Source organism: Astatotilapia calliptera, chromosome 5, assembly GCF_900246225.1.
Source record: "Astatotilapia calliptera chromosome 5, fAstCal1.2, whole genome shotgun sequence".
Taxonomy (NCBI): Eukaryota; Metazoa; Chordata; class Actinopteri; order Cichliformes; family Cichlidae; genus Astatotilapia; species Astatotilapia calliptera.
The window spans coordinates 25,013,754-25,033,007 of NC_039306.1; the positions used below are offsets into that span (position 1 = coordinate 25,013,754).

A 19,254-nucleotide genomic window follows, 5' to 3' on the forward strand; every position below is an offset into this window, starting at 1 on the left:
CTAAAATGGAGTAGTTTTGTGTGAAAGCTGGAGAGTATTTACCATCACACAATACTGGCTGTGAAAAAGCTTCTACGAATACTGTGGCGACCCTGTTTTGTTATTCCAACTAGTCTATAGTGACAGACTAGGCAGGGTGTGCCTAAACTCTTGTTGTTCTCTGTCGTCTCAGTGCATAGCTTGTGTTTCTTTTCCCACCTCCCCTTTCTCACATCCCTTTCTTTCTGAGTGCAAAGTAAACAAGTTGTCTCAAAGGTCCTTCAGAGACTGTTGGCCTATAAAGCTGCGCTAATCATCAATCATATGACCAAACATTAACAAAATTCATGTCTATGTGACAGTGCCCCCAGGTTATTTATTACATGGCTATGCTTGATATCCAGATGATGAAAATATAAATGAACATAGGTTTTACATTTCAAGCACTGGGGCTCCATGTATCCAAAATAATGAGCATTACCCTTGCTGGCCAGGATTCCGGATTTTGTTTGCAAACACCAGAATGACCCAAAACACATTTGAAGAGGCTGTTTCCAAAGCAAACCAAACAAATCCACAGATGCATATACCACCTGGGTTAACCTTATGTTGTTGCAATCTTTGCCCCTAAAATTCTCATAGGTATGTGTTATAAAAGTTATATCCTCTGGTAGTTTTGCAGTGCCAGTAGATGGAAGGACTAACTCCTAAACAAAGAAATCACATCCAGGCAATGCAATGTCCCTGGGGGGGTCTCGTGGTGCTGATCTTTCTCACATACAGTCATTAAAAAAAAAAGCCTTTAGAAGTCCTGCTGGTATTTGGAAACGTGATACATTATCAAAAACCAAGAATACTCCATGATTCAGCAGAAAAAAGCAATGCTATGGCTGATTAAAATTTATAATAATCCTTTTCACGGGTCTAGTATAAGAACCACAAAGCTGTGAGTGCTGTCATGTAATATTACACAATTATGACCAGTATAAATGAGAAAAGACCTTTACAGAAAAAACAAAAACACACACACAAAACATAAAACAAGTTCTACTGAACACAGGAAAACTACTCCCAGTACACATTCACACTCATTACTCACTGTGAACCAAAATGCCCATTTGCTTCACTATATCATCAAATGATCACTGAAGTCAGCCTTCTGTGATTGCATTCAGGCTTGACAGGCCATTACACTAAATGCACAGTAGAATTGAGAGAGCTCTAAATAATGCATCAGGTTATTAGACCAGATCTGTAGTCATTCCAGTATTGGGCACGCAAAGCCAGGCGGCAAGTTTTGTAGCTTCGGGCTTCTACTGAACGTCTCACTCTTGAATGATATACATATTGTGTGTATGCCGCTTGCCATCAATCAAATCTGTCACTGTGGTAATCATGCAAAATAGTATACTACACTGTGTGTTACAGTGGTATAAAGTATAACACTGATTTGCTTACAGAGTTGAGGCAAAGGGTAAAAGAAGACATTATGGACATTGCAAGATATAACTCTGTACAATGACATTAACCATTTTTTTGTGAAAGGCTGTAAAGTTAACCTTTTGGTTTCCTCAATATTCTTGAGAGCCAGAAATTACAATATTTAAACATCAGAACGAAGTGCTAACTCGTTTAGCAAGTTGTACCCACAAACTGAACAGGTGAAATGCACAGGCATACTTCATTCTTCTAGTCCCAAGTAGAAGAATAATACAAAGGCTAGAATGTGCTTGTCCTACATTATATGTATACACAGCAAGACATAAAATGTGGTACCTAAGTCCATTATTAATGCTCCAAAAGGTAGCAACAGCACAAACATGGTTGTGAGGTACAGTTCAGCAACTTTATCTAGAGAAGGGAAGAACGTTGCATGTGTCAGGACTAGGGCTAGGGCTATATCATACCGTTCACGGTAATACCAGTGTAATTTTGGGCAACGATAGGAAAATGACATATTGCGACAGAATATGGGTAAAACGCGCATGCGCAGTGCCTTTGTTTACATACGCACATGTCGGCGACGCAGAATGAGAAGAGCGATAGTGGATCGTTAAATGAAACAGATGAACCATAATTGGTTTGTAAAAATGCTGCAACTTCAGTGGTGTGGAACTGGTTTAGCTTTCATCCGTCAGATACACAACAAAGCACTATTTTTGGTAGCGCATGCTAGCAGGCCGTCGTTATTACCGTGTTGTTTGGAAAATATGGCACACTTAAAATCAATCCTTTAATTTTTCTGAAAATTGACAGTGCCCCTCATAATCCCATGTGCCTTATGTATGAATTCTGGTTGTGTTTACTGACCTCGAAACGATTTTATGTGGTACATGGTGCTCGAATATCTGTCAAGTGTTTTAGTGCGACTTTGCTAAGCTATGAACCCGCACCGCTTGATGGATTGTTGGAGCATTACGGCTATATTAGGCAGGCGCCTCGTGGAGTGATACGTACTGTGCTTCAACATAATATTACCGTGTTGTGTGTGTAATACCTCTTTTTAAGTTTTGTGGATATTATACATGGTTATGCTGAGGATATGTCAGCCAGTTTCCACTGGAAATGCCTTTTGGTTAAACTGTCAGCAAGGAATTTGCATTTGCACTGTTAAATTTTTATATGACTTTAATGCACATAAAAAAAACAGCTGCTTGTTTAAGTGAAAATACATTGATGGGGTTTTTTGCACTAATAAAGTTGTGGAGTTGTAAAGTATTTTGTCTAGTGTCAATTATATCGTCAGTTATATCGTTATCGCAAATTTTCAAATGTATATCATGATAAATATTTTTGGTCATATCACACTGCTCTAGTCGGGACACTTATTAGTCAAAACGACCACACTACCGTTGTTATGACGGTGGAAATCAGCCATCTAAAACCGATTCCCTAGCAGCCTGTTATCACACTGTTTTTGTCTTTTTTCATTTTATGATGGTAGTCTACAGAGACTGACTTGATTTTGGAGCAACTCCCAAATGACTACTGGAGAACCTGTGATAGATTTCAAGCCAATAAAATATAACAAAAGAGAAAGTGATTTCAGTTTTCTTAAGTGATTTTTTTTTTTCCTTGGAGTTATAAACTGCTGATACCGATTTTTGCTGACTCAGATTTTCTTCTTTGCCTCAACGCAAAATATTATTTTCATAATAAAACGAATGATTGAACTTTAAATTGAACTGTAATTTCCCCCACACGGCAGTAAGTAATGGGATCTTCTCGCTGAAACAACTGAAAATAAAATTGTCTGCTAGGTATTGATAAACGAAAAATGGGTTGATGTGCACCCATCTTTGTTTCCTGACACATTATATCTTACCAAACAGTGAGTGTAACAGATTTATACAAAACAAAACAATCTATGGTAATTTAACTCAAAGGTAGGGTTAAACCAGGCAGCAGCTCAGTGGAGCTGAGAGCTGTGCAGGAGCTCAGCTCCTCCTACTCTATCCCATTATTGCTAAATCGCACACAACTCTTAAAATGCACTTTCAGACACTGCAGATTTCTTTCTTCTTCATTAAGCAGGTCATCCCACAGCTGCAGGATCGATGTGTGGTTTTCTAGATTAGACCGTATAAATTTCTGAATTACTTAAATCTCCTGATATGATCTCATTGTAGCATTATTAGAATAAATGCTTTTCAGCAAATAAGTGAGCATCTGCACTAGCTGATTCAAGTTTATGAAGGAAAAATCATTTGAACCACTGCAAGATGGTTTCAAGTTATTTTCAGCAACAGTCCAAATATCACATTTTCCTCATAATTGAAGAATATAAAGACGCTGCATTAGTTCAAACTGTCATTGGGCTGCAGTAACCCAAAGAAAATCTTGGTGTTAAAGTTGTGTGTAGTTGACAACAACAGCAAAAAATCTCCAGGTTACTTTTTGATGACTTTAATGGGCCCTGGTGCAGAGTATCATGTATGTACTAGCCTTATTAACCTCAATTAAATTATATTAAAGTATATTAAATCATTTTCCCATAACATATGAGAAAAACTATTAATGCTATCAGACCTCATACCCTAAACAACAAATTCAAAATTACATACCGTATTTTCTGGACTACAAAGCGCACCCGAATATTAGCCGCACAAGCTAAAATCAGGGGAAAATCCTGTTTTGTACATACATTAGCTGCACCTGACTAAAAGCCGCAAGTGTTTCAATGTTGACTTATCATATGTAAGAGAATATGCACAAAGCGAATTGTCAGGAAAGAGATGGCTGTTTGGAGACACAAACGACACACTTTTATTAATATTTTGAAAAACAAGTTATGGGTAAATATTTGCATAACTTTTTAGGTATATGTACAAGTACCGGTAATTACAAGTGCGAAACATGTACTGTGCTTCATAAATGAGTAACAAATGTAGTACATAACAATAACCTACAGCACACCAGAAAAATAGATTCGGCCTACCTTTTAGGCTCAGGTGCAGTGACACAGCTTTAACAAGAAGAAAAGTCAGTCATTCACCACCATCTTTCTCTTCTTCCTGCGCACTAAAACCACCAAAGTCCTCTTCTCCAGTGTCGGAAACGAACAGGCTCAGGGTGGCTTCGTCATCCACTCTCCGCTTCTCTCCTTCGTTGTCACTTTCAAAACCAAAGAAATCCTCGTTGTCAGTGTCAGAGTTGAACACCCTCAGAAGGGCCGTGGCGGTGTCCTCCTCTCCATCATGCAGCAGTCCAGCCCTTCAAAATCCGTTGGTGATCGTGGATGTTTTCACACTTTTCCACGCTGTCAGAATCCACTGGTGGAGTTGGGCATAACTTGCTTTTCGTAAGTTTATCGCCGCTCATCATCCACGCCTCCCACTGAACGCGTAGCGCTACTTTGAAGTTTGTTTTTCGCGCTACTTCGTACGGCACTACGTTGCCTGGCGGACGGACATGTGACCAACATACCACTCTTGAACCCCGATACTGTGTGTCTGATCACATGCCCTTCCGCCAGGCAACGTAGTGCCATACAACAGCGGAACAAACAAAACAAATCCTCTTACGATATCACAAAAATCATGGACAATCCATAGAAAAGCCGCACCTGACTAAAAGCCGCAGGGTTCAAAGCTTGTGCAAAAAGTAGCAGCTTATAGCCCAACAATTACGGTATGTAATATACTGACTTTTTTGTGTAGCTGCTGCTACTGACAAATGCCTGAGTAATCGAATCTGTTCCTACCAAACAGTCATTACACCAAGCATTTCTGATATATTTACACTAAAACTCTCAAGTGTTAAACAGTAAAGTTTAAAAGTTTTTTATCTGACCATTCACCTTGCAGTGTAGGTGATGTAGGTTTTCACAATTACGTGCTGCAACAGCGTAGATGGTATTGTTTTCCCCTTCAGAATAAGTCTGTTTGTCATCATGGCAAAATGATCACGTCAAAGTCCATCTTCTGGAGGACAATTTTTTTTCAAAGCAATACTATCACAGCCTTGAAAGGTGCAGATACACAACTTTACAGGTGTGCAGTTGACAATGGATTCAAGGCCCAGTTTGCACTGCAAAAGAACCAAGTCAGATTTTTCAAATCCTTATATTTTAACTTCGTGTTTTCTAGCATACTTGTTTTTGTTACTAGGTGGGAATATCTTGCAATAGACGAAGGGTTCATAAGAACTAGAATAAACTGAAAGTCAATGTGTTACTTGTTTCACTGTTATTATGCACAGAGCAGAGTGTTGTGCTTTTGGAGACGGGGGCGGTCTAGCAATGCTTTTACCTTTTTTCCATACAAGGTGCATCTAATCAACCATGACATGGCTGCACGAGTTATTCAAAAACATCACCGTGTTGCCTCTGCTGTTATCTTAGCAGGAAGAAGGAAAAAAACTATCCTACTGTATATAAACGATGGACACAGCCAATGAAGCCAATGAAGCCATTTCAAAAGTGCCAACTGAATAGAGATCTGAGAAAAATTACCCAAATGCTCATTTGATTTATGATACTAATGAGTGTATAGTTATAATCATTTGTTTCAAATTTTACTGAACACAAGCTGTTTTTCATTTTATAAATAATGGTCCTATTTAGCCTGAAAAAAGACAAAAAAAAATGTAACAAACAACAACAAAAAACCCCAACATCATCCCCTTGCTTGTGATGTCTGGTTTCAAAACACAAGGCAAGAGCCACAGTGCTCAGCCTTAGGCTTCAACATTAGAGTCCACAAACCAGTGGGTGATGTCATGCTGGCTACATCCTCCATCACAGTTTACCATCTTATAGAAGCCATTTTTATTCTTTTTTGATTTGGTGCAGTTGATGTTCATCCTTTTCTTTTAATTTCCAGGGCAGAAAAGAAGGAGAAATGTTAAGGGGGAAAAAAATAGATTAATTTTATCTTAATTTTAAGGCTGCTTTTATCCTCCTACAAGTTTACTTACAATTCGCTCCCTTTTAAAGAACAGGCTAAGCAATTGTGCATAGAATAAGCACAAGACAACATAATTTCATGTTATGATTTGCATCAGGACTGCCATCTTGGCAAATCAAATGAAGCAGGGCTTGAGAAAGAGGGAGTTACTATGAATTTGAAATGTATTGTATATTTGTGGCAAAAGCTCTAAATATAAAAAGAACACGAGGAGGTAAAACAAGGACAGTCAGTAAATGACACAGAAGGCTGTACATATTCTGTGCGAAATTATGTGGTACTGATGGCAATTAAGGTCACCCATCTCAGCCGTATGACTAGTACAAACAGGGATAAGTTTACCTCAGCTAAAAGAAAAAGAAAACTATAGTCTGACATGCTCATCTAGACACCTCCACTGGTTTATTTAAAATACTTTGAATCTCTTATGCTGCCTGGGTTGTTTATTGAATGTGGTCTGTCTCCAAAGCAGTAGTTGCAGTGTACATGCACAAATTCATAGCTTTGCCCTTTGCTAAACCACTACTTAGTCATAAGTACAAAAATATGGGTTTAACAGTGTAACATCAAACGGTTTTGTTGTTGCACAATTTCCGCTGGATTCCATAATCTTCGTTTAATCTTGGTGTTGGGAACATCACAAGATACAAATCTTTTCCCTTTCTTTATGTTTCAGTTACACCTAACTACAAGGATCATTTAGATGAGTTCCCATCTATTTCCCTGTGAATGGCTGTTTGCACTCATAAAGAGGAAATGCCATCCCACAGAAGCGAGCAGTGAGTTTCGTAGGACAAGAAGGATGCAGACGAGAAGCAGGCCAGAGAGTGAAAGGAGATGTGGGGGTATTGGAGCAATAAGAGATAAAGACATATACAGCAAGTAGAGGAGGGGTGACCTCTTTGTCAATGTGACTCTGTGTCTCACAATGGCCCACTGTACCCTGCTTGCTGTTTTGGAAATGAGGAAGAAATAAATACTATGAGGAGCGGGCACACAGCACTGTCCCAAAGACGGCGATCAACGCAAACAGCCTGTTTTTGTCATTTAAAAGGCTGACTAAAAATACACACAGTCATAAGCCACTTCAACTACTGGCTAAATATAAATACATGTCTCATCTTTGACAGGCCCTCATCTTGAGAAGGATCAGGGGGGAAAAAGCAATTTGCTATTCGTGTTGGAATCACATTTAGAGTATGATTTATTTCTGCTGGTCCTGCTTCACTCTCATTTTAAAATCAAGGAGCTCATTTGGCTAGTATCTGTTGTTGTATGCATACACACACCGATGACTAAGTTTCTCTACTGATCGGTTAGGATAACTAGGGCAGCTATTAACTGATATATCTGACTATATGTTGCTTCATCATTAAACGTCCTAGAAATTCATAAAAATATATATCCCAAGGGCCTCACGTCTTTGCTAACAATCCAACAGCCAATAATATTCAAAATATGAAAAACAAAAACTTTTAATCAATTCCTTAATACAGAGATAGAAACCGAGAAACAAATTGATTATAAAGCTTATAAGCAGCTTCTTTTGCACCATTGGCACTGTTCTCTCCACAACTGAATAACTCTCATTTTAGAAATAATTGCTTGAAATGAAATGAAATTACAAAAAAAGGCAAAAGCAAAATGTACTGAAAGACTGGAGCTCGGAGGTCAGACATACAGTGGCAGTGGAGGATGAGCAAGAGAAGAGGGCCGCAGTAATTATGCGCAGTACCACAAACTGACTCTAGCATGTCATTTTAACTGGGTGGTGAAAGCTGCAAAATAAAGACATTACCCCAATTTTGGATGAGAGGCTAGGGAGGTTCCCTGTCTTTTAACCCAAAAGACCAGCTGAGGGAGAACAAGTGCTACTTAACATGCAGTGGAGCAATGACTCATCTTTTCCTCCTTTGATTTATTCACGTTATGGCTGAAATGACACACATGTTTCTCATAATCCAGAGTAGGGCTGTGCGATATGACCAAAATCCCATATCCCGATATAAAACATCTATCGTCCGATAACGATATAAATCACAAAAAATTGAATCTTTTCTGTAAATTCTGTGAATCTCGGGTAGGTGAAGTGTTTCCAGCTGGGCGTCTTGTACCTGGAGTCGAGTGTTTTAACCGATGCATGAAACTACACATTTTTAGACATAGGTTGTAACGGCTGCCGTTTTCTTTGTGAGTATTTATTACACAGCGTGCTGCGGGGAAAAGCCTGTTCTAACGTTTGAGTCTAAGGTTTATTTTTTAGCACCTGACGGCTCTTTTTTTGCTTCTCATCCGTCAATACTCTGCATACTTTTTCAAGGGATTCCTTTTTTTTTGAAAATTCTCAACAGGATCTTGAGCTTTATTGTGAAAGGTTTATGTGGAAAATAAACAAGCGGACATGCGATGGTTTTACCATCGTTGTTGCTAACGACAACCCATAAAAACAGGCGCTTGTCCGTCTGTAGTGTGGTTATATTAAATATAAGAGAAAGCGAGAACTATAAGAAATTAATATAGCCACTACAGTGACCATCAAAACGATGAAAAAATATTGCCGTAAACAGTTTATTTTGCGACACCACGAAACAAACGATAGCGTAAAATGAAACGATAGATGTTTTTATATCGTCATCCGATATATATCGTTATATTGAACAGCCCTAATCCAGAGACTGATGCTATAACTGGTCCCAGGTTAGACCAGCATTGTCTGCGAAATGCTTAATGCTTCGCAGTTGAGCAGCTCATCAATTCTTAAGATAAATGGTCTAGAACTGTGAGTGGTCTGGTCTGAATTAGCATTAATGTTCCCGAAAAAAATAAAATAAATTAATTTTAAAAAATTTATCACATCTTGCAATAAAACAGAGTATCCTTATTTGCCTTAACACATGAAAATCATTTAATTAAATGTTAATTAATGAACACCTGGCAGGATTTTAACTCTGAGGACTTGGAGGAATATCCCACCAAAGTCTGCATAATTTCTTCAGAAAATGGCAACAACCACATCACATTTATTAGTGCAAAGTGTTTGCACCACACACATCCTTGTGTCCCAAATGACCACCTCTATAACTACACCTTCTAACAGGTTGACATTTGATGTCAATCAATGCAAATATGATGTCTTGAATACAGATCGTGTTAATCTGAGGAACACAGAGAGCAGACATCTTAAGAGCTAGTATATGACATGCAGTAACACAATAAACATGAAGGATTATTAATATAGTAATGCACCACTTTGTGTACCCCTGTGTGATTCTAGGTATCTGTAACTGTGTGTTTCTGCTACACTTACTGGATCTACAGGGAGTGTGAGCTGCTGTGAAATATTCATACAGGGATAAGTGCCAATGTGGACCATGGCAAGAGTCCAAAATCACTCATAAGATAACTTTTTTCCCTCTGTTCTTCTTGCCATTGAATTTCCAGCTGCATCACAAGTATGTGATTACCAAACAGGAGAGTGGTCATTGGTTTTCATTGTCAGGTGCCCTTGTTACTTACAGAAGAAAAATAAATAACACTTCAGCTGCGAAAAAGATTTGGAACACAGCCCAGATGTTAGATTAACTTTCATCTCAGTCAATATCAAGTGATTATAAAACACACCCTCAACCCATGCCCACCATCTAACAAACCTAATTAAGTGATGCCATTAGAGCCTGGACGCTGAAATGAACCGTGATTGAGGACAGGGCAGGATATAACAAAGCAAGTAACAGGGAGGACCCAGACAGCGTTTTCAAGAAGGGATCATTTTAAGTGCACCCAGATATACAGAAGAGAGAGGGGAAAGCGGGAAATAAAAATCTCTGGCATCACGTCCCAAGAATGTCAGCAATGAACTTACAGACCACATCCCAACACATAAGAGTCAGAGTCAGAATCACATCCAGACCTATAACAGTACTGGAAGAAAGAGAGAGATTGCTATGGAGCGTGTGAGGGTGTAAACTAGAGGAGGACCTGCACCACAGTCCAATGTGCATGCTCCATCTACATCACATGACGCAATCCCACAAATGAATCTGAAATTGTTCTCTTCTGCCAAAAGTTTTTCTTAAAGGGAAAAAAAACATACAGTTAAAGAGAAACCAACGAAGGGGGGTGGGGGGGGGGGGGGGGGGTTGGGGGACAAAGATGAGTTTTTGAGGGAGTTAGAGAGAAAAGGGAGAAAATATAGGCGATGAGTTTTACTGCATACTTCAGGCTGGGTCACTACGAGTACTTAACACATCAAACAAACTGGATCTGGAATGACCCTGGCTACAGAGGACTGTTCTACAATGGAAATACACAGCCTTGTGACTCATGCTTAGAAAGGTATATAGAGTAAAGCCAACAATACCATTTTGGGAGGGGGGGGGGGGGGAGACACACAATGAAAAAAGGAAACTGAAGGAACAAGGAAGGTGAGATCTGAGATTAGTGATATATAATCTCAGATTGTGATTATATATATGTTAAAAACTCTTAAGTTAGGAAAAATAATGAATAAATAAATGCAGGAAACTGTGTAGAGAAAACAATAGAACCCCCCCCCCCAAAAAAAAAAAAAGAAAAAAAAAGAAAACGGACAACGTAGACCTAACAACAACAACAAAGCAGACAACCAGAGTCTGTAATGCAGCTAAACAACCGGCTGAGCAGACTGGTCCAGTCCTGTCTATTCACTTTGCCTCTCTCTCATTCTTCCTCCTGCAGCCTCCATGGGACTATCTCATGCTCTTTTCCTACAATCGCAGGGAGCATGTTACAGCTGCAGTAATAGCACATGACAAGGTGACCCGTGCCCCACACAGGATGGGCTAAACTGGGGTTGGAAAGGGTGGGGGGTCCCATGTCCCGTGTCCAGCCCTATGGTCTCTGTAACCCCCTCCCCACCTCACGCTCCCCCAACACCCAGGCCCCTCTGCTGGCCAGTAACGAGAGAGAGAGAGAGAGAGAGAGAGAGAGAGAGAGAGAGAGAGAGCTGCAGTGACGGCAGGCTGCCCCCCTTATGCTGGGCCCCTTGCTGGACTCTGGAGGGGAAAGAGACGAGGCAAGGAGAGGCCCACTCAAACACACACCAAAAGTCTTGTTTATGTCTATGTTGAATTTGACAGAAAAATGCACATTCTCTAGCACACGGAGTCACACACGCAGAAAATCCAACTGGACAGAACCGGACACACTACAGACATGTGGGTGAGGTGGATGCAAAAACACTTAGCCGACATGTCAGGTTATATAACCACCATAAACTGCTCTCTCTCATTCAGGAAATAGTCCTATTAAAAGACATAAACTTAAAGAATTCACTGTTTGTATTTCTATAAAGAAGTCAGATTTTGAAAGGTGAAGAAATGTACAATGCCATTAAAATTTTGTACTTTACCTATTTATATACTAAAATAAACAGGGAAAAAACAAACAAACAAACAAATCACTACACGCAAACTGCCCCAGTTAAAAACAATGACACAGTTTGCTTTCCAGGAATAATTCATTTCAGCATGATGCGCTCCATATACATCATGTTACCTGTGTGATGCTTCTGGCCTAGAAAGCATCAACCACAAGATGTAAAAGAGGACCCAAAGACATTAGTGAGAACTTAACACTTCATTAGTCTTACAGGCAACAGAACATAAGTGTCAAAAAGCGTGCATGCGCAGAGGTACGTATAAGTGGGTCTTCACAGCAAAGCACAGCAGCTTCTCTCTTTCTATAGGGTCACATGTAAGAGGAAGCAACCAATTACCCTAGTCATGAAAAAGAGGAGGGGGCTGGGGTATTTCAGTGTGTAGGAGACCTAATGGGTTGTGCTATCACCACAGCATACCCCTCCATAAACAACCTGCTACCTGTTACTGTAAATAATGACACAAACCAGGCCCTTTTCGTAGCTTCCCGCGAACCGTCTGTGCTCAGTCCTACAACAAAAAGGATTTACGTCACCGAGCCTAGTTTGTCTTGATTTAGGTTGAGTTCAGGCCCTGACCCAAATAATATCGGTTCTTGAGTAAATTTCCAAGTTGTTTGAATTCAGAACATCATTAATAATATGTTAGTTAAGACACTGGAAAGAGACAGACCATTTATTTCACAATGCGAGTTGTGTACGCTGATACATTAACAGGCTGCTTTATTAGAGACTCAATAGAAATCCAGTCTAATCCAAAAACACTAATTTTACAACCTTCTGAGTTTCTGTTGACATCAAAAGGCGGACAGTTTCTATTTTAGGTTTACTATTGAAGTCATACATTTTGTGGAAATAAAATCCACTCTGATTTCTATAATTATTTTATTAGTCCTTTATTTATCCAGGTTAAATTTTCACTGAGATTAAAAACTCATTTAATAATAATAATAATAATAATGGATACTTTATTGATCCCCATGGGAAAATTACTTGTTTTTCTCTGCATTTGACCCATTCACTCAGTGAAGCAGTGGGCAGCCCACTAAGCAGGCGCCCGGGGAGCAGTGTGTAGGGACGGTACCTTGCTCAGGGGTACCTCAGGGTAGCCGTTAAGTGGATTCGAACCGCCGACCTTCCGATCATGGGGCGACCACTTTACCTACTGAGCTATCCCTGCCCCATTTCCAAGAGAGACCTGGCATCATAATAAACATAATAAAGTAGAATCATCACCTTAGACAAAATTTACAAAAACTGAAATTTTGTAAATGTCTAAGAGCTGGTGTATTGGCCTGGAATAGAATTTACAGCTATATGTATGTAATAAAGTGAACAAGTGTGTATCTCCCATTTTTTCATCAAAAATGGATAAATGTGAGCCCACTGGGAAAATAAGCAGTATATATACCCCTTGCTATTAGTTTTACCTGGACCCATAAGTTAGTTAAATGAAGAACAGTGGTAGGCAACCTGTGAGCAGAAGGTTGTTAAAATTTCAGACTTGAAAGAGACAGGAGGCTTGTGTTAATTAATGGTGTCATTATTCTTAAATGGCTCCATTCCCCATTACTATTAATGTGAGTGCTTAAGGTGTAGTAGTATAAATAATTCCAGCCAAGCAGAAAGCAGTATGTGTTGTGTTACAGTGAAAGGGATTCTGCTCCCATGCTCACATAACAGTAGTAGCACAGGAACACTATAGCTGTAAGCTATGTGACAGGAAAGCTGAATTGTACACCAAGTACATCAAGTCACTGCAGCTTCTCAGTATCTTATCATGTTCTTATTGAGCCAATAAAATGTCAGCTGATATCAGTTTGTTATTAAAGGTGAATAAGAAAGCAGCAATTTAATATTAATATTTTCACTCTGTAAAAGTTTTTATGGGGACATATAACAATAAATTTTAAGTAACCCTGATATTCACTTTTGCATATAAACACACCTTAGTTTTGGGACTGTGACTGATTTAGGTAACTTTCCAAAATTTAAAAACTACTGACGCTTTCACTGAAAATTTATTTAACTTGTCATGGGGTAATTAACTTATAATCACTCGGGTCCATGTTAAAAAAAAAACCATCTAGACACTATGGGAAATTTTGCGTATGAACAAAGTTGCATAATTTCTTAGTGTACCAATATACTATTGCACATTGCAAAGTATGATTTAAAAAACAAAAGAGAAAGAAAGGTCTCACCTGACGCTTTAGCATGTCCTTGCACAATAGGTAAGACGTGAAACCCTTCTTCAATTTATCCCAAGTTCTTAATCCTGTTTAACAGAAAAGCAAAAAAAAGTGCAAGACGCAAGTCACTGAGTGGGCCTTTTCCAACAGTACCTGACCTGCAGTTACTCTTGTTTATGTAACGCTGAACTATTTTCAACAGCAACGTACATACTCAGGGGTAATCATATAGCGTTGAGTGCGGGAACAAACACCGTGATAGAGCCACAGAGTGAAACTGCGCTAAATCAGTTTCTTCTAAAGTCTCGAGCGACTGAAATCACAACAACTCAACTCTCGACCTTAACATTCCTCCTGTGTGTGCGAGTTTCATACCTCAGCTCAACTTTTCCCCATCAAGACCGAGTTGTTTTTAATCCTCTTTAGTCGTCGTTCGTCGTAGTCGTCGTCTTCATGCTCTTGCAAAGTATGTCCCCTCCATGTTGACGAGAGGCAGGTTAGCTTAGAAAGAGAAGACGAGCGCGCGGCACTAAACTCAGAAACGTGTGGAGACTTCGGGGAGAAAACGTTAAACTCGTACGCCCTTCCAGACGTTGGCTCTCACAGCAGCCGCGGTAGTAGCTAACGTTAGCGTGGCTAGCTTGGCTGCTTTAACCCTAAAACGCGGCACCAAGTTCAGCCAGCCCATTAACCGTTCTGCAGCCGAGCGCAACGAACGAGCTGCGGGGGAAACGGTTAACACGCAACTGGGTATCACTCAACAGACAAATGCACGTGCCAAAATGATAATAACGCAATAACAGCGACGATACTCCGACGAGATTTAGGCTATCCCTCCTTCTTCAGGACCCAAATAGATGGCCATTACTTTTTTTCTTTTTTTGTTATGCACCGCCCCCTCCCTAGGACCTCTACGGGAAAGAGGGATTTCCCCCCCAGCCCCTACGGCAACCAATCACGCTTGGGCTTGATTTGTCTCCTCCGTTGTGGTTGGCCACGCGTCTCTCAAGCTCTAATCTGTTCGGTGGGCTCCGGTGCCAATAACTCGGAGTTCCGTCCCCCTCAAACAGGGGTGTGTCGTGACGTCAAAGGTAACGAAGAGGTAAACAACTTTGACCGCGTGAGGTTTAAAGCGACACCGTTTGTCTGTGATCTCTGATTCAACGGAGACCCGGTGTGGGGATTACCGTGCTTAACATTAGACACGGTATGTCGTCCCAATAGGTGGAAATTGCCTCTCCCGGGCCGTGTTTTTTTCACCTACACAGGAATGTCTTTGTTTGCAGCTACGTGCAATATGAACAATATTGATTAAAAACGTAAATATTGCCACAACAGCATCGCAAACAATAACACACATCTGAAACAATAACAAGAGTTCAATCTGGCTCTAAATCTTTTATTTTATGAATTTAACCCCGCGAATTTTTTGACACTTCGCAGATGTGTGCAATGAGGCGTGCGTATCGGAGGGGTGTGTCTACTCTGCAGTACACTGGTAGGCTGGAGACGCAACGTCGCTGCATGGCGATGTTGCCATACATTTACAATACACCAGCGGTGGCCGAGTGTGCTAAAAAAAAACCCAACCCAAAAAACCCCTAGACGATTACACACCTCCACTACACGCTTTCACAAGCAAAATACGGTCAGTATCTTGTGCTCTAGTGCATTTATTTATTTTGTATTCATTTGTTTATTTTGTCGTAATTTGAGTGACGTTTCTTCGGAAACCGGCTTTGTGCGTAAATAATCTCTGGGATGTAGTTAAAATGGTGGTGGTGTGTGTGGTATTAGGGCCAGCAGTGGGGGGCCTGAGTGAAGGTCAGAGGTGTGTCTGTAATGTAAACACCATAAAGGTCTTAGATGTGGAGGGGAGAGGGAAAAAGAGAGGCGGCCTATCCGGTCCCAAGTATCCTTTTCCAACTAATTGTAAAAACAAGCGGTAGATCTGTGCCAATTACAAAAAGAATGTCGATGTCAGTGCAGCTTTGAATATGATACTTTGTAAGCTCCTGTTCAAGTCGTAAAGTGTAATTTTTGCCGCTTTACAAGGCCTGTGTTTTACTGTAAAAAATAATACCGCTTTAGAATATATTGTGCATGAGCTTTACCATTTTATATATTACTTGTTTGTGCTACCTTGAAATGATAATACAGGCACACACACACACACACACACACACACACACACACACACACACACACACATAGGCCTATCTTACAAAGTACATGGACATGTTGCATAGCCACCTCTGTTCATCAGATTGTATCACGTACTTTGCTGCCTCACAAGCCTTCCAATTATCTCTGCATTGATCTAACAGTGCTCGAGCCACAGTATATTGTGCACTGCTGTTCTGTTTTCTAAATCCCCTGCGAGTATAGCTTTGGCTCTAAAACAGCAAGAATTTTTTTTGCAACAAACATTCCCTAAATATTCTGGTCCATTCCTTGTCTGAAGGTTTTTACATTTGGTACCCCCTGTTTGGCAAGGATTAGCCACAGACCACTAAATAATTTGACTTGAACCATAAAACCCAAAGGTATGTGCAGAGTTCATTGTCGACTACAGATGTTTTTATGCCAGGTTTTCTATCTGCACCGCAGAACTAGCATATCCAGAGCCCGCCAGCACCTTAGATATGTGTCATAAGCTTATTAGGTGTTGATTCATGTGCAGTAACTGGTAGTAAAGTGTGTGGGTGTTAGGTTAATGCTCATGGAGAGTTGATCCTTGTCCTGTGGCTTGGGCTATTTCCAAGTCTGGCACCAGCACTAGATCAAGCCATTCTGCTGCAAGGGGTTTATTTGGCTCCACAGCACCCATGTCAGACATGTATCCTGGCCCAGCCATTTTGTGTCCTCAAATGCTCCGGCCCTTCTCCGTGAGCTGGCTTGCTGTTTGGAAACCAGGAGAGTGGAAATAATAAATCAGAAACACTGACCCACTAAAACTATGGGAATAGTTTTCGTGGCACTAGTGCAGACACATAAATAACTTTCATAGTAACAGCGCTTAAACTGAAATATGCTCTAAGGACAGCTCGATTTCACTTTTGGCTATTATGCCAGGACACCAGCTGATCACACAGCCAAACTGCAATGGGGCTTTATGTGCACTTTGTATATTATAATGCATTATGATATTTTTATTATAGCCACAAGTAAAATCTATTGTGCAAAATAGTGCTGATGCACTGAAAGTGGAAAATTAATAAATTACAGAGGACGTCTAAGGGACAGGCTCAGAGGTCTGACAGCAATTGCAGAGCCTCCAAGGAAAGCCCAGCAATGCCAAATGTGTCTGCCCAAACAAACACATTCTACATGTCTTTTGAGAAGAAGAAGAAATAGTATATCTAACAGTACTCAATTATCCAGAGTGATCAAGAGTGGCCTTGGGTCCACCAGATCATGTAAAGTACCTGAGAGCTTTTGGAGCTAGATTGTGAAATCATGTGTTGATCAGCTAGTAGATGTCCTGCTGTGCAATGCAGCATGCATCCATGTTATGCCTATGAAACTCAGGATATCCTGCTTGAGGCACTGCCACCCTGTTCCACTTACATCTGTCATCATCGCATGCCTCGGGCTGCTGGTCAGAGCCCTCATGGGCTCACTTCCCCCAGGCAGTGTAGACGGTCGGCACTTTAGACAAGCAGCAGCTCAGCTAAGGGTGCCAGCACTTTAACCCCACAATGCACTGTCTCTCAGAGAGAAAAGCAACAAACTGTAAGTGCGAAGATAGTTGATTACAACAAAGCATTCATAATATTCCCCTCATCCACAGGGGACCGTGTCTGAGCACCATTATGTGCAAGTGAATCCTATACTTGGTGACAGGCAGGCTACTGGTGGTGAAAATGGGCACTTCCTCCACTGTTGTTCTCAGCAGTGCATGCTAACACCTACGGCAGTTCTCAGTGATCACACATATCTGTGGCAGAGCCTCATGTTTATCGGTCTGAGAATGACACAACAGCCGCCACAGTTCTCACTGACGAAGAAAAAAGTCTAAATATTTCTGCACCTAAGCAACAGTCCAGTTTTTGAGAAAAAGAAAACCACAAAACACATATCTGGATGCAGAAATCAAAAACATAAATCTGACAGTTTTGGATAAAAATATAGTCATGTTATGAAAAAAATACATTTTTATGTAGAGATGTAAATCCATCCACATATTTCTTGTGATATGGTTTCAAGTGATGAGAGTGGAAGTAAATGCGGCCATTGCCAGGAAAGAAGAGCCCCGGTGACAGGGGAAGATGAAAGGCATGATGCTGGGATTCAGGAAGCAGCAAGGACAAGGAGGAAACAACATGATCAATATGTGTGACGTGGAGTCAGCACTTTTCGATTCCTTTGGCTCAGTATTACTGGGTAATGTAAACATCAAATTCAACATGGCTCTGAACATCTTTAGAACCTTTGAATCTGCTTGAATGAGAGTAACTGCAGCAGCTGCATCACTGCATGGTGTCCGGGCTGCGCCATGCTGAACTGTAAAACTATACAGCAGGTGATGTAAACAGCACTGTTTTTCAGCAGCAATAAATGGCCATCCCTCTAGGACATTTACCACAGGAGGTGCGTGAAGGAGAGCAATAAAGTCAGGCAGGACCAAAAGCAACCCAGTTCTCAACTTTGCTTTCTTCTTCTTCTGTTTTTTTTTTTTTATAATTTAAAATCGCTGCTAGAATTTAATTTGCAGAGCTAGCAGGTTCAGAACAGTATAACCATCAGTCTGGTAAATTAATAACTGAATATCGCCTTTGCCCATTCCACCTTCAGTACCTGTACTACTATATACTAATTTTAATGTACCTTTGTTTGTATGGTCTGTTGAAGTCAACAAAACAAATGCAGTTCTTATTATATGTGACTTAGACTTTAGTGATCTTTAGTCTGCATTCACTCTCTGACTTTATAAATTCCTTTTTCAGCTTCATTTTTTAAAATGTATTTTATAAATGTATTTTTTTAAATAATTACTCGGGGTTGGGCGTTAGGACATGGAAGCTGTTCCTGGACTTTATAAGCCACGCACACGCAAACACACATTGAAGACAGTTACGTGAGTTGTTACATGATCCGCTTCTTGACTAGGGTGCGGCGAGACCAAGCATGTTTTTATTCACAAAAAATCTTAAAGAGAAATCCTGGACTTGTACTGTTTTCCCTTCAGAACCTCGCCAGGAGCAGCAATGTGGAGATCCAGTTGCTTATTAAAGTTCCTCTAGTTCCCTCTTCTGGA

General features: G+C 40.4%; 1 protein-coding gene across 2 annotated transcripts in view; it reads right to left on the minus strand.

Moving 5' to 3' along the window:
• LOC113022716 (vitamin D3 receptor B) overlaps nucleotides 1–14,883 on the minus strand; it is a 30,344-nt gene extending 15,461 nt beyond the window's left edge. The window contains exons 1-2 of one of the 2 annotated variants that reach the window (XM_026168424.1): nucleotides 14,370–14,883; nucleotides 14,007–14,080 (exon numbers count right to left, since the gene is read on the minus strand). The gene's annotated coding sequence lies outside the window, so the exon portion shown is untranslated. Of the gene's footprint in view, nucleotides 1–12,886; nucleotides 12,910–14,006; nucleotides 14,081–14,369 lie in introns of those variants that run through there. The other variant, XM_026168425.1, reaches the window with a different exon arrangement.
• Between the last annotated feature and the right edge of the window lie 4,371 nt (nucleotides 14,884–19,254).